The sequence below is a fragment of the Carlito syrichta genome, unplaced genomic scaffold (assembly GCF_000164805.1).
Source record: "Carlito syrichta isolate Samal-C Ts95f unplaced genomic scaffold, Tarsius_syrichta-2.0.1 Scaffold303148, whole genome shotgun sequence".
Lineage (NCBI taxonomy): Eukaryota > Metazoa > Chordata > Mammalia > Primates > Tarsiidae > Carlito > Carlito syrichta.
In genome coordinates this window covers 288,730-304,408 of record NW_007247244.1, presented here as the reverse complement: position 1 = coordinate 304,408, position 15,679 = coordinate 288,730, and the positions used below count along the sequence as shown (strand labels likewise).

General features: G+C 38.1%; 1 pseudogene; it reads right to left on the bottom strand.

Moving 5' to 3' along the window:
- Positions 1–1,539: 1,539 nt before the first annotated feature.
- Positions 1,540–7,373, bottom strand: LOC110595626 (annotated as a pseudogene).
- Between the last annotated feature and the right edge of the window lie 8,306 nt (positions 7,374–15,679).

Below are 15,679 nucleotides of genomic sequence, written 5' to 3'. Positions count from 1 at the left end.
CCTTCCACCTCGGATTACTGAGTAGCTGGGACTACAGGCGTGCCATGGAGTCTGGCTAAGTTTTTAATTTTTTGTAGATATGGGATCTTGCTATGTTACCCAGGCTGTCATTGCACCTGTATTTGCATTTCTTAATTAATAAGAAAGTGCAGGCTGGGTGTAGTGGCTCATGCCTGCAATCCCAACATATTAGAAGCCTGAGGCAGGAGGATCCCTTGAGACCAGGAGTTCCAGGCCAGCTTGGACAATAGTGAGATCCTGTTTCCACCAACATTTATTTAAAAATAAAATTATAGAACAACAAAAAGAAAGTGAAGTATCATGTAATAGTCAAATCTTATTCTTATATTAAATTATTCAGAATTACTGACCTTTCTTTTCTCCATTTCTTCTTTTTCTCTTCTCTTTTTCTCTTAATTTTTTGCTTGGTAGTATTTAAAAAATAATCGGAAGTTTCAGCTCTAATATTAAAAATTATTTTATTGATAAAAAAATTGAAGAATTAGGATAACTAAGATTGAGGTTTTAATTAACTTATTATGCTAGTTGGAAAAAACTTGCAAAATATAAATAGCGGAGAAAATTGTTCTAGGCTGGGCACAGTGGTTCATGCCTGTAATCCCAACATTTCAGGAAGCTGAGGTTGGAGGACTGCTTAAGCCCAGGAGTTTGAAATCAGCCTGGGCAATATAGGGAGATCTCATCTCTACAAAAAAATAAAAAAAATTAGTCGTGTGTGATAGTGGACACCTATAGTTGCAGCTACTTGGGAAATTGAGGCAGATGGATTGCCTGAGCCCAGGAGGTCGAGGGTGCAGTGAGCTGTGATCATGCCACTGCATTCCAGCCTGGTCAACAGAATGAGATCCTCCACTAAAAAAAAAAAGTTTAATTATAGTTATAAATATGTGGCATTTAGGAACTCATCCAAAGGACAATATTCCCCCTGGTCCACTAGAATCCAACCTCTAGAGAATAAGGTGTTACACTTATTAGCAGAAACTATATGAATGTAACTATTAAGTAGTTCATTGGGAGATATAAAAATGAGATGAACTTTTTATTTTTTGCTTTGAAACAGACTTGATTAATTGAGTTTATTGGTTGTGTTCAGAATCAGTACACGGACATTTCAATTTGTACATAATTCTTTTATGGACCAAAAATATAAAAAGTCATGTATTGTTATTTTAAAAAACTTATTCCAATGACTTTCCAGCTTAAAATTTGGTGGAAAATTTTCCTTAAGAGTATAACAAGTACCAGTATCTTCCCACCAATTCATGATTTATCATATACACAACATACTCAATTTTTCAATCTTTCACAGCACATTAACACATTTATTAGGAGAACAGGACTACCACCACCAGAGATGTTACAGATACGCACAATTCTGACAGGGAGAGCCATGATCAAGGAGGGTTTTCTTTAGGAAACAATTCTACTAAAAAACCACATGGGTCTAGAAATAATTTTAAATGTTCAAGACATTAAATGCAGAGCTGTGATTCATATCACCATTTAGCATGTTTTTTATTATAGGATATAAAAACTAACCCCTCATCTATGGAATGTTAAACTGACACCCAAGGCAGTCAAAGCCTCCCATAATTCAACATCACACACTATTTTCTGGTTGTATTATACCAAAAAATAAACAACCAGCAAATAATTTCACCTCTTTAAAAAAAAGTATTTATAGCTGGGCTCAGTGGCTCCTGGCTGTAATCCCAGCACTTTGGGAGGCCAAGGCAAGAGGATTGCCTGAGCCCACGGGTTTGAGACCAGCCTGGACAACATAGCGAGGCCTCATCTCTGCAATAAATCAAATAATTAGCTGGTGTGGTAGACGTGCCTGTAGTTCCAGCTACTTGTAAGGCTGAGGCAGAAGGATCGCCTGAGTCCAGTTGTTGGAGGCTGCGGTGGTCGTGAGCAACTTGCCACTGCACTTCAGCCTGGGTGACAGAGTGAGATTCCCAGTCAAAAAAAAAGCATTTATACTTTAAAAATGGAATGAGGTGAGATTTCCTTCTGCTTAAAAATGTTTCTAGAGCTACTAAAAAACTTGCATTTACAAAATAGTTGATGAAAACAATCCTCTGGATTGAACAAGAAGGGAGACAGGAGCCACTGAGAAGACACAGAAGATGATATTATGCAGACTTGGTTCCTTTCCCTTCTGCTTCTTCAGAGGCTGGATTCTCCTCGGTTTTAGTTTCTCTGCTCTCTGCAGACAGCTCTTCTTTAGTTTCTTGGTTAGGCACTTCAGCCTGTTTTCCCTTTGCTCCTCTCTTCCCTTTTGCTTGCATTTTTTTGACTGAAGATCTATCCTTTCCTGCTGCCTTTTTTGGCTTCGCTTCCACTTTTGCAGGAGCAAGTTTAGGCTACAACCCCGACGATCTCTTGGGCTCCTCCTTCGCAGTCGCCTCGGGGGAGTTGACCTACCTCTTAGATATCTTTCTTGGCAGGGAGGGCGAGTGCCCGGTGCCTGGAGGCCACAACTCGCCTCTCGAGAGCCTTTGCAAAGCTGGGCTGCCTGGCCGCTGCCCTTCCTCCCGCCGCCCGAGCTGAAGTAAGTATTTTAATAAGAGAATGGAAAAGGAGACTCTCAACTTGCCATCACGTTAACTACTCCATACTACAAAAACAAACAAAAAACAAACCATTTTCCTTACTGGAAGCAAACGTTTCCTATGAGATTTTGTTTTTTTGGTATTATCCATCTTGGGGTTTTCAGAGTTTCTCGAATCTGTAGTTGATGTCTTTCATACGTTTTGGAAAATTTTTAGCCGTTATTCCCCTTAAATATTGCTTCTTCCTCATTGGCTCTTCTTTCCTTCTTGGGTTCCAATTACATTGTTAGAACTCATCAATGTTCTCACATCTCTAATGTTCTCTTCTATATCTTCTATATTTTTTGTCTTCCTTCTGATCTGACTTCCAGTTCACTAATTTTGTCTTTTTTTCATCTAATCTACTGGAAAATCTATACAAATGGTTCATTTTAGATAATGAACTTTTAATTCCAGAATATATACTTGATTCTTTTTTTATAGTATACAAATCTCTATTTTTTTTTTCTTTTCTGTTTTTGAGTTGGAGTCTCATTCTGTTGCCCAGGCTGAGTGCAGTGGCATGCTCACAGCCATTGCAGCCTCGACCTGCTGGGCTCAGGTGATCCTTTCATCTTAGCCTTCCAAATAGCTAGAACTACAGTTGTGCGCCACCATGTCCAGCTAATTTTTTTTTAATTTATTCACTGTGGAGATGAAGTCTCACCAAGTTGCCCAGGCTGGTCTTGAACCCGTGGGCTCAGACAATCCTCTCACCTCAGCCTCCCAAAGTGCAGGGATTATAGGTGTGAGCCACCATACCTGGCCATAAAAATTTCTATTTTCTTGAACACATTCATCATAATTATCTAACATTCACTGCAAGCTAAGTCCAATATATGGATTACCTGTAGGACTGTTATTATTCTTTACTCTTGTTTTCAGTCATGTAGACATATGTGGCAATTTTTTATTAAAAGTTAGGTATTTTACATTAAAAATTCTAGAGACTCTAGAAGATGTTATCTTCTCCTAAGAATATTTATCCTTTCTCCACTAGGCAAATAGAATTATGACTAATCCTCCCAATCAGGGACTATGTGGAGATAAGATTTCATTCCAATAAGGCTCAATTTACCTCTGATTCATCCCTAGGCCTCCTAGGTTTTCAACGTAGGGTCTGTGCCACTAGAGACACAAGTCAATAAAAGAAATTTATTTATTAGCATATATCCACAACTACATATAGAAGAGGAATTAACTTTTTCCTGGAAGTTACTGGAAGAGGTACTTCAATAAAATAAGAGGAAAACAAAGGAGGAGGAAATCGTACAATGCAGAAAATGATCAAACCGAAGAGACAGATAACATAAAAACCCAGAATGAAGAAGAATCTAATATCACAGGTGCTTATCAGGACTTGAGAACAGTTAAGACCAGATGGAATTTGTTAAAAAGATCTAGGAGAGGATCTCAAAATGAAATGAACTGAATACCTGATGTGTTTGAACATTTTGAACGGAGAGTTATATTATTATTATATGTCACAAACACAGAAAACAAATTTTAAAAAATAATTAAGTGCAAGAAAACCAAAAAATTGTGCTAGAAAGAGAACTATTATGGTTCAGCTGTGAACAACATCTATAAAGTCATAATAATAAGATTATTAAGTAATTAAATCATCAAAGCTATAGCAATGAAATCCTATTTAGGTAAATGAGAAGAAGTGAGTGTCGGGAGGAGGGAAATGGTAGTTGATAAAAAGTAGCTGAATTTTTATCCTCCATAGAGCCTAAAACAAAAATGTAGAAATGACTCCATAAACCAGTTATTTAAAGATTCAGAGACAGGTATCAAAACATACTGCTAAAAGACTTTGAAGTGCCTGTCCCTGGAAATTGGAAATGGGGGAAATCATTTAAAAAATATCAGTTAGCAGAAGGGTAAAATAATGACATTTTGAGATATGCTGAGACTCAGAAAATTTACTTCCCAGACAACATTTTGGAAAAAGTTATTTTACAGCATACTCTTACAGTAGAGGCAGAAAAGTAAGAGAGAGGAAGACATTAACCTAAGAAAATCTAAGAAATCAGAAGACCAGTGAGGAAGAATCCTAGGGTGTCAGCTATATAGCAGAGCTTGGGGATAGAAAGTGGTCTAAATTACACTATGCAGACAAGAATATTTCTGGGGGAAAGCAATGAGCTCTAAGGAAGAGATGACTGAATGGACAGAAAATTTTTTATTATGGCAATTACATGATCTTCTTGTCAACAATAAAAAACAAGTGAGATAACTAGAATCTCTAAGAAACACAAAAGCTATACAAGAAAGTCATGGTTCAAACATGAAGCAAAACTAAGACATAGGATGGTTTTTAAGCAACTGATAGACTATAAATGACATACTTGATGCTGTAACTGGAAGCATTCTCCTTTGAGAGTCCCAATAATTATGAATTAGATCCATGAAAGGGAAATGTAATTCTTGAATATGACTTGGAACTGCAGTAGCAATTTATATAATAATAGTAATTTAAATGCTACTTGTTGACTTTAAACCTTTAAACTGAACCTATGGACAAAATGAAAGACTTAGTTTTGGTTGCAGGTCAGACTCTGAATATCAACTATTGAAAATGTAAAAGAAGTCTGGGTACAGTGGCTTACGTCTGTAATCCCAACATTTTGGGAGGAGGGTAGGAGGATTGCTTGAGCCCAGGAGTTCAAGACCAACTTGGGTTACATAGTGAGACCTTGTCTCTACAAAAATAAAAAAACAAGCCAGGCATAGTGGCGCATGCCTGTAGTCCCAGCCACTTGGGAGGCTGAAGTAGAAGGATCACCTGAGCCTAGGAGGTTGAGGTTGCGGGGAGCCACAATGGTGCCACTGCACTGTACTCTGGGTGGAAGTGTGAGGCTTCGACTCAAAAAAAGAAAAGAAAATGTTAAAAGAAAAAAAGATGATGGGAGAAAAGATGGAGGAAAGGATAGGGGTACCAATATACGCAGCCTATATAAAAGAGAATAAAATATTTAACTAGAGTTAATGGAGCAAGAGGTAGAGTTACAAGTATATTTATCAGTACTAAATTAACCAATAGAAAAACTAACTACAACACAACCAGCAAACACTGAGAGGGTAAATGTAGGTTAAAAAAAAAGGACTAATTTTAAGCGAGCTAGTTAATTGGTCTTGTTTAGAGTTGACTGTGAAAAACATCTGCTGTATTTGTATTGTCCAGTACCTGATTCTACTTTCTTTTTTTTTCTTTTAGCACCTTCCTTTGCCACTAGGACGTGACGTGTGATCTAGGCTCAGCCTATCACTGCCTAGGAGCTAATGCCATAAAAAGGCAGAAACTGGGAAGAATCCATTCTGGCAGTGGCAGCAGAAATACTCACTGTCTAGTGGCAGCAGTGACAGTGATAACAGTGGCGGCATCAAGTGACAGTGACAAAGCAAACGGGGTCATCCAGGTTAAGTAGTCGCAGTGGCAGCAGTATGCCTTCTCTAGACTGGGCTCTGTCTGACACTGGCTATGGTCTGACTACCAAGTTTTACTTTGTTTCTGTTTATATACACAGACTAATTCTCTAGGCTTCTTGGCAATTCTGTGGTTTACTCAATATCCTTTCAATAAATTCTTTTTTTTTTTTTTAGTTGGAGTTTCACTCCGTGGCCCAGACTGGAGTGCAGTGGCATGCTCCCAGCTACCGCAGCCTCGACCTGCTGGGCTCCAGTGATCCTCTCGCCTCAGCCTTCCAAGTAGCTGGAACTACAGGCGCGCGCTACCACGCCCGGCTAATTTTTTTTTTTTTTTAATTTATTGTAGAGATGAGGTCTCGCCAAGTTGCCCAGGCGGGTCTCGAACCCACGGGCTCAGGCAATCCACTCACCTTAGCCTCTGAAAGCACGGGATTATAGGCTGAGCCACCAAGCCTGGCTAAATTCTTTTTTCATTTAAATCAGCAAGAGTCAGTTTCCGTTGCTTACAAGTGAAGACTGTAATTAGTCCACTAATAAATCATGAAATAGAAGTATAAAGCACATTACTGGAAAAGAATCAGAAACCCAAATGTTAATAGTCGTTAGCACATCCAATTCCTTTAGCCTATAATAAATCTTTCCTAATTCCACTTCCTGGCCTTTGTTTGGAAAATGCCTGCTCATCCTCCATTCTCGGTCTGGATTTCATTTTCTCTCCAAAGCCCTTCCTTGCTCGCTTGACATACGCACGCAAGTCACAGCACTCATCTGCATTGCAATGAATTATTTGCTTGTTTCTATTGCTTAATATAATAAAAGTTTCTTGGCTTAAGGGACCATGCTATGCTTACCATTATGTTTGGTATACAGTGAGTATGCTCAGTAAATATTAGCTGAATTAACGGAAGATATGAAGGGCGTTTAATATTTTTTTCTAAATCACCTAACTTATAAATGCAAAAACCTTAACAGGGTGATAAACACACCTTCAGTGTTCGAATTCCACTGGCTTCCTGAAGAGGATGATGAAGATGAAGAAAGCACACGATTATCTGAAGAATGAGGTGCCACTGTTCTCTTTGGGGATCGGTGGTGTTTTAGGTTTTGCTTTCATTTTTTTCTTTGTGTTTACCTTAGAGAGATATAAAACGGAACACAGTTATTTTCCCAACTATTAGCAACATGTGAGAGAGAAACAAATGCATTCATTTATAAAATGTACTTGGAATTGCCCCAAAGGCTTTAAGACAGGTATAAACTCCTACCTTCATATCTGTCAGTCCTGGAATTTTCAGAATTTCTGTGTGTGGACTTCTTATCCATGTCTATAAAACCTGCCTTCCATGTCTATGAAATAAAAATATTGATACGTTACTACAGAAAAAGCTAAATGATGTTCCTTGGACCAAAGGAAATGGGAACAATCTTAGCATTATTAACCTTTAGGGCTGGGTTATTCTTCATTGTAAAGGACTTTCTTGTGCATTTTAGGATGTTTAGCCACATATCTGGCCTCTACCCACTAGATGCCAAAAGCACTCTCTAATAGTGTGATAATCTAAAATGACTCCAGACATTGACAACTGTCCTTTGGAGGGCAACCACTGTTGAGGACCACAACCCCATTGAGAATAACCAGACTAGATTAGTAGTAATACAAGTGGTGAGAGGAGGATGAATTCAAGAATCAGAACACCAGTAATTTCTGTTGGATTGAATAGGAGGGAGAGGAAGAAATCAACACTGACCTCTAGATTTTTGGTATGAGCAACTGAGTAGAAAGCAGTACCATCCAAGGAAGGAATATGTTTGGAATATTTTACTACAACACAGAATAGAAAAACAAAATATTTTTTTCAAGCATGCCTAAGTAGAAATTTTTTTTTTTTGAGTTGGGGTCTCACTCTGTCACCCAGACTGGAGTGCAGTGGCCGCTCCTGGCCACTGCAGCCTCGACCTGCTGGGCTCCGGCGATCCTTCTGCCTCAGCCTTCCAAGTAACTGGAACTACAGGCACGCACTACCACACCCGGCTATTTTTGATTTATTGTAGAGATGAGGTCTCACCAAGTTGCCCAGGCAGGTCTCGAACCCGCGGGCTCAGGCAATCCACTCACCTCAGCCTCCCAAAGCACAGGATTACAGGCTGAGCCACCGAGCCCAGTTCTAAGTAGAAATTTGATGCCTATAAATTATCCAAGAAATTTGTCTCATATCTCATGTTGGCAAAGATTATTTGAATGGAAAGTGTAAGTTTGGGAATCTTATGCAGAGTATTTAAAGCCAAAGACTGAATGATATCACAAAAGGAAACAGCACAATAGAGTGCTAAATTCTCATCTTTCACAATTGAAGTCAAAAGATAATGTCTAAGATGGATAATGTCTAAATTAGGAAACATCACTATGCATATGTAAGTATGCCAACAGAAAGAAAAAAAAAGAACAGAGCTGCTTGTGGCAAGTTAGATGGAGTATTATAGTACTTTTTGGTTTTTAAAATGATGAGCAAACATTATCTGATAAAAATTTTAAAGTAAATTAATCTCCACCTCAAAACATACAAAGAGTAAATGGGGCTTCTCAGTCATGATGCCAGACTTCCTTCCTAAAGTCATATTAAAATAATGGTTAGCCGGGCTCGGTGGCTCAGCCTGTAATCCCGTGCCTTTGGGAGGCTGAGGTGAGTGGATTGCCTGAACCTGCGGGTTTGAGACCCGCCTGGGCAGCGAGACCTCATGTCTACAATAAATCAAAAAATCAGCCAGGCATGGTAGCGCGTGCCTGTAATTCCGGCTACTTGGAAGGCTGAGGCGGAAGGATCGCCGGAGCCCAGCAGGTCGAGGCTGCAGTGGCTGGGAGCGGCCACTGCACTCCAGTCTGAGCGACAGAGTGAGACTCCAACTCAAAAAATAAAATAAAATAATAAAATAAAATAATTGTTAAGCAACAAAAATTTACAGATCCTTAACAGGAAAAATGAAAGAGGATCCAAGAGGGAAATATGTGATTCAACAAAGTTCTGAAAATCAGAAAGAAGATGCAAGTATGCTGACATAAAAAACTAAGAGTGATGTAGACTGGCATACTTAAAAATATTACAGTAGAACTGACTGCCCAGCAGAAGCTGGAAAAGGCTCTAAATGACTAAGAGTGACTATGAAGGATGGGTGTAAGAAGTGTTAAAAACAGGATGATTATTAAAGATCTCTTTATATCAACGCACAACCCAGTGATTACTCCCAGACAAAAGTTCAAAGGATTGTTTCAAGAAGTTGAATGAGAATGAGGAATTCTAGAGCAACAAGTGCAAGTCTAGGGATTGGTTTGGTCCCTAATGAAATAGCCAGTTCTCTGCCAGCTTACCTTACTAATAATACTCAATATTAAATAAGTGTTTGCTTTTTTCTAGGTACCGTTCTAAGGACTTTATATGCAGTCTTAATTTAATACTTACAACAAAACAATATCTTTATCCCACTTTTTCAAATGAGACAGAGCAGCTAAGTAATTTGACCAAGATAACATAGCTAGTAAGTTGCAGAGTCTAAAAGAGAAGGCTGCCAGTTAACAAGCTTCCTCCATCTGTAAAAAAGTTATGCCATCTTTCTTATTCCTTTGCTCTACAATAGGAATGGATAACCAAAGAACAGGTATTTATAAAAAACTTAGCATAATGAAGTACAGGATAAACAGAGAAACAACCTAGATGAAACAGAGGACAACTTAAAAACATTATGACTTGTTCCTTCAGAGAGATTTAGAAGATATTGCGCCCATAAAACAAAAATAGGATGCTATGGAAGAAGTACTCTCCAAAAATAAGAGCATGCATTTTAGAAACTGAAAATACTGTTCAGAAATAAAAAAAAATAAGAGGGCATAACCTGATTAAAAAATTAGAGAAAAAAAATAAGGACCACAGAGAATAAATCCAAGAAGTCTAATACATAAACAATGAGAATTTCAGAAAGAGAAAATAGAGGAAAAGAAAATGAAATAAAAATGAGAAAATTTTCTAGAACTGAACAGAAAGATAACTCTTCAAACCAGAAGAACCAACTAATCACTAAAAATGAAAGAAAAAACTCTATACCTGGGTACATCACAGTGAAATTTAAAAAGATGTTTCTAAACACTTCCAAAAGGAAAACGGTCACAAAGAAAAGGATTCAGACTAGCATCAGCCTTTTCATCAGCAACCCTAAGGCACACTGAGTAAGACTCACAGTTCTGTGGGGGAAGTTATTTTAAACCTAGAGTCTTATATCTAGCTGAGCTATTAAGAAATAGGAAGGTAAAATCAAATCATGCAAAGATATGGAAAGTTTACCTCTCATGGACCATTTCTGAGAAGTTATTTGAATATGTGCTCCAGCAAAGTGAGAAAAAACAAAGCAAAACAAAACAAAACATGAAAAAAAAGAAAGGAGAAGATAAAGGGTACAAAGTTTGGAAAACTCCAGAATTTCAAAAGAAAAAAAAAAAAAATCTCAGGCTAAAGCTGTTCAAAGGACTAAAAAGCAATTGGTCCAGATTAGAACAAAATATCAGTGGGTTCTAACAAAAATGTTGTCAAGAATTAATGCAGCTGGTGCAGTGGCTCACGCCTGTAATCCCAGCACTTTGGGAGGCGGAGGTGAGTAGATTGCCTGAGTCCAGGTGTTCGAGGGCAGTTTGGCAAGACCTTGTCTCTACAATAAATCAAACAATTAGCCGGGCGTAGTGGCACATACCTGTAGTTCCAGCTACTTGGAAGGTTGAGGGTTGTCTGAGCCCAGCAGGTGGAGGCTGTGGTGGCTGTGAGCATGCCATTGCACTCCAGCCTGGGTGCCCCACCCCTGCCAAAAAAAGAATGAATGCTAGCATAATTTCCCTAAAAACATGACCCTGGATCTTAAGAGAAATATTATCTAAGTTTATTACTAGAGCTTGCAGTAAATAATATTTAAAAAGTCGCAGTAATATAGATGTTATTTTCATTGTTTTTTTTAACATTTAAATTCAATGTTTAAGTTGGGTGCAGGGCTCATGACTGTAATCCTAGCACTTTGGTAAGCTGAGGCTATAGGATTGCCTGAGCCCAGGGGTTTGAGATCAGTCTGGGCAAATTGGTGAGACCTCATCTCTACAATAAATAAAAAAAATTAGCCTGGCATGGTAGTGCACTCCTGTAGTTCCAGTTACTTGGAAAGCTAAGGCAGAAGGATTGCCTGAGCCCACCAGGTGGAGGCTGTGGTGGCCGTGAGCGTGCCGCTGCACTCTAGCTTGGGTGACAGAGTGAGACTCCAACTCAAAATAAATAAATAAATAGATAATAAAACAATAAATTCAGTGTATAGATGAAAACACTGAGGTGTTAATCACAGTACAGAATAGAAAGTTAATTTATCCAATCATAATGCTGTAAGTGTAAATGCATAGTTATCAGAATGTGAAAAGTGGAAAGGGGGAAGAAAAGGTTGAGGGAAGGGTTGGAGTGTTAATACAAAATCAAGAGATGGTGATAAAACTTGTTGGGAACGTGAACTATATTTAAATATAGTGTTTTGGCTAGGTGAGTCGGCTCACATCAGTAATCCCAGCACTTTAGGAGACCGAGGCTGGAAGATTGCTTGAAGCCAGGTGTTTGAGACCAGCCTGGGCAACATAGTGAGAATTCATCTCTACAAAAAATAAAAATAAAAAATTAGCCAAGCATGATAGTATGTGCCTGTAATCCCAGCTACTCAGGAGGCTGAGGCAGAAGGATTGCCTGAACCCAGCAAGTCGTGGCTGCGGTGAGCTGTGATTGTGCCACTGCACTCTAGCCTGGGTGACAGAGTGAGACTGTGACTCAAAAAATAAAATAAAATATTGTTTTTAGGTTACAACATAAATGATAGAGGAAATAAAAAAAATTTAAAACTATCAAATCTGTGAAGAGAGAAGCCAGCAGAAGTATAGCCTGATATTAATGAGATAAGATCTCATTATAGCAGAAAAGCAGAGCATAATACATAAATGTGATTGAGAAAAAACAGTATGAACATATTATTTAGGGATGTAGAAATAATCACCAAAAAAACTAAACATAAAAAAATGTTTAAAGTATTTGTCTCTGAGGATCCAGATGAGGAGAAAGCAGATGGAATGGAGACTGTTGTTTTTCAATATAAACTCTTACACACTATCTGATCTTTTAATCATGTGCACATATTATGTTGCTATACGTTTTTCTATTTATTATCTCTATCTATCTATCTATCTATCTATCTATCTATCTATCTATCTATCTATCTATCTATCTATCTATTGAATAGAGATGAGGTCTCACTTTGTTCCGTGGCTGGTCTTGAACTCCTGGCTTCAAGCAATCTTCTTGCCTCGGCTTCCCAAAGTTCTGCGATTACAGGCGTGAACCACGGTGCCTGACCTATGTTGCTGAATTTTTAAAAATATAAGTGTTTTTATTTTAAAGACTGAATTTGGAAGTGAGAAAATAGAGACAATAAACCATATTTCACTATGAAAACCAACAAATGGCATAGTCAAGGGTGGGTTTTTTAAATGAGATTTTAGACTGAGGTCAAGGGTGGGTTTTTTAAATGAGATTTTAGACTACTGCTCTTTTTTTCTTAAAAAAAACTTTTAAGTAAAATATACTTTTAATAATGAAACCAAATTGCAAAACATTTCCTTGTAGAGTTATACAAAAGATATAAAATTAAAATTAAAATATCAGGCATCTTTAAATATTCCTATTCTCCTAGAGTGCAGTTTTCCCTATCTTTATCATTATTGAATGTTTTAAGGAGAACATTAACAAAAATCAAAATAGATGAAAATACTTAAACCTTTAGATCCCTTTATTCCATGACCTTCATAAAAACACAAAAGTGGCCAGATTTTTTCCACTATAGCTTAAAATATCAAAAAGATTTACTAATGATTTATAATTAGAAATGAACTCTATACTGGGTCATTGGTGGGTCACAGGCCCAAGGACCAGTGTTATAATGTGTTACAGGTTGCCAAAATAATTTCTAACACTCTGAATCCTCTTGAAATATGACACAATGAGTCAAGGTATCACAGCAAAATTCCAGGCATAAGAAGAACAGATTAGCCAACGCCTAGTTTTAATGTCCTAAAAAAGGGGGGAAGGTTACTTATTTGAAGATACAGCTGCGTACATTCTTTTTTTTTTGAGTTGGAGTCTCACTCTGTCGCCCAGACTGGAGTGCAGTGGCCGCTCCCGGCCACCGCAGCCTCGACCTGCTGGGCTCCGGCGATCCTTCCGCCTCAGCCTTCCGAGTAGCTGGCACTACAGGCGCGCGCTACCATGCCTGGCTCATTTTTGATTTATTGTAGAATCGAGGTCTCGCCAAGTTGCCTGGGCTGGTCTCGAACCCTCGGGCTAGGCAATCCACTCACCTTGGCTCCCAATGTACTGGAATTACAGGCTGAACCACTGAGCTCGGCCAAAGTACATTCATATCTATGATTATTTGCATTCTTATTCTGAAAATATCTATTATTTGGACAAACCCTGTGATATGCCATTTGCTACAGAATGAAGTTCTTTGGTTTCATTATTAAGATCCAGTTCTTGGCTGCCATAGTTTAATATTATTGTTTAGTACTGTTTGCTTGCATGTTAACAATAAAACCTTTTGGAAGACCCACACGCCATGATATTGAACACATTTCTGAGGCATTCTGAGCATCAAGGCAAGTGCTATGGCAATACCTGTTTGAGAGACTGTTTGAGATGTCCTAGGTCAATTTCCAGAAGAAAATCTGTAAATAATAGTTCTACATGCTCTGAAAGTATGAGTTCATGCATTTTCTCAGCCCTCTGGGTCACTGACTGGGGCGTTTGATGTCCCAATAATAACTGGCAGCATGGCACGCCTGCAGTGCACTTTACAATATTTTAAAAAGCAAGGTTTTTATTCTAAAACAGAATAAAACTGTTAAATAAAAATATATACTTTAAAATTTATATACAATAAAATTCACATATGAAAAAATATTATGAGTTTTAACACATGGAGAGATTCTTGTAACCACCACTAACAGGATACAAAACCCTCTCCCCTCTTTAACCCCTTGGCAACTATTCATCTGTGCACTGTCCAGAATGTCATATAAATGGAATCATAAGTATGTAACCATTTGATATTGGCTTCCTTTGCTTAATATAACACATTTGAGATTCATCCAAGTTATTTCATACATCAATGTTTGTTCCATTTTATTCTGAGTTCTGTTTCATTGTATAGATGTATCACAGTGTGTATATCCATATTCATTCACTGAGGGACATTTAGTTCATGTAATTTTTCTTGTCTAGTGTGTTAATAAGGTAGATTATACTGATTAATTTTCAAATGTTGCACCAGGCTTAATTTAGGATGCTTCGAGCAATTATGAATAATGCTGCTATAAACATTTGTTTATAAATATTTGTGCTAACCTAAGTTTTTATTTCCCTGGGACAGACATACAGAAGTTGGATTGCTGGGTTACAAAGTAAGTGGATGCTTAATTTTCTAAGAAATAGCATAACTGTTCTCCAGAGGGGCTGTACTAATGATGAATGTTCTAGTTGCTCTGTATCCTTGTCAGCACTCAGTATTGTTATTTTTTATTTTATTCATTCTGATAACTGTTTAATATTATCTCCCAGATTTAGTTTGAATTTTCTTAATGAATAATGATGTTGAACATCTTTTCATGACTGAGCACACTGGCTCACACCTGTAATCCCAGCACTTTGGCAGGTGGAGGTGAGAGGATTGCTTGAGCCTTGGGGCTCAAGATTAGCCTGGGCAAATTGACGAGACCTTGTCTCTACAATAAGTCAAAAAATTAGCTGGGCATGGTGGTAGCTCCAGCTACTTGAAATTAAAGTGGGAGGATCTCTTGAGCCCAGAAGTTCTCTGTGGTAGCCATGATCGTGTGACTGCACTCAGCCTGGGTAACAGAGTGAGACTCTGACTTAAAAAATAAAATAGGCTGGGCTTGGTGACTCAGCCTGTAATCCCAGCACTTTGGGAGGCCAAAGCAAGTTAATTGCCTGAGCCCATGGGTTCAAGACCAACCTGGGCAACTTGGCGAGACCTTGTCATACAATAAATCAAAAATTAGCCAGGTATGGTAGTGTGCACCTGTAGTTCCGGGGACTTGAAAGGCTGAGGCGGAAGGATTGCCCTGGAGCCCAGCAGGTGGACGCTGGCATGGCTGTGAATGTGCCACTGTACTACAGCCTGGGCGACAGAGTGAAACTCCAACTCAAAAACAACAACAAAACCATCATCCTTTCATGTACTTATTTGCTAGCTGTATATAATCTTTAGTAAAGTATCTCACTCTTGCCTATTTTTTATTGGATTATTTGTTTTCTTGCTAGGTTTTGAAGATTCTATATATATTTTGGATATAAGCCTTTTGCCAAGTATGTGATTTACAAATATTTTCTCCCAACATGGCTTGTCTATCATTCTCTTTATAGTGTCTTTTACATAGTAAAATATTCTAATTTTGATGTTCAGTTTATCAATTTTTTTTCCCTTATAGATAGTGCTTTTGGTGTATCTAAGAATTCTTTACTCTAGGGCACGAAAATTTTCTCCTGTTTTCCTCA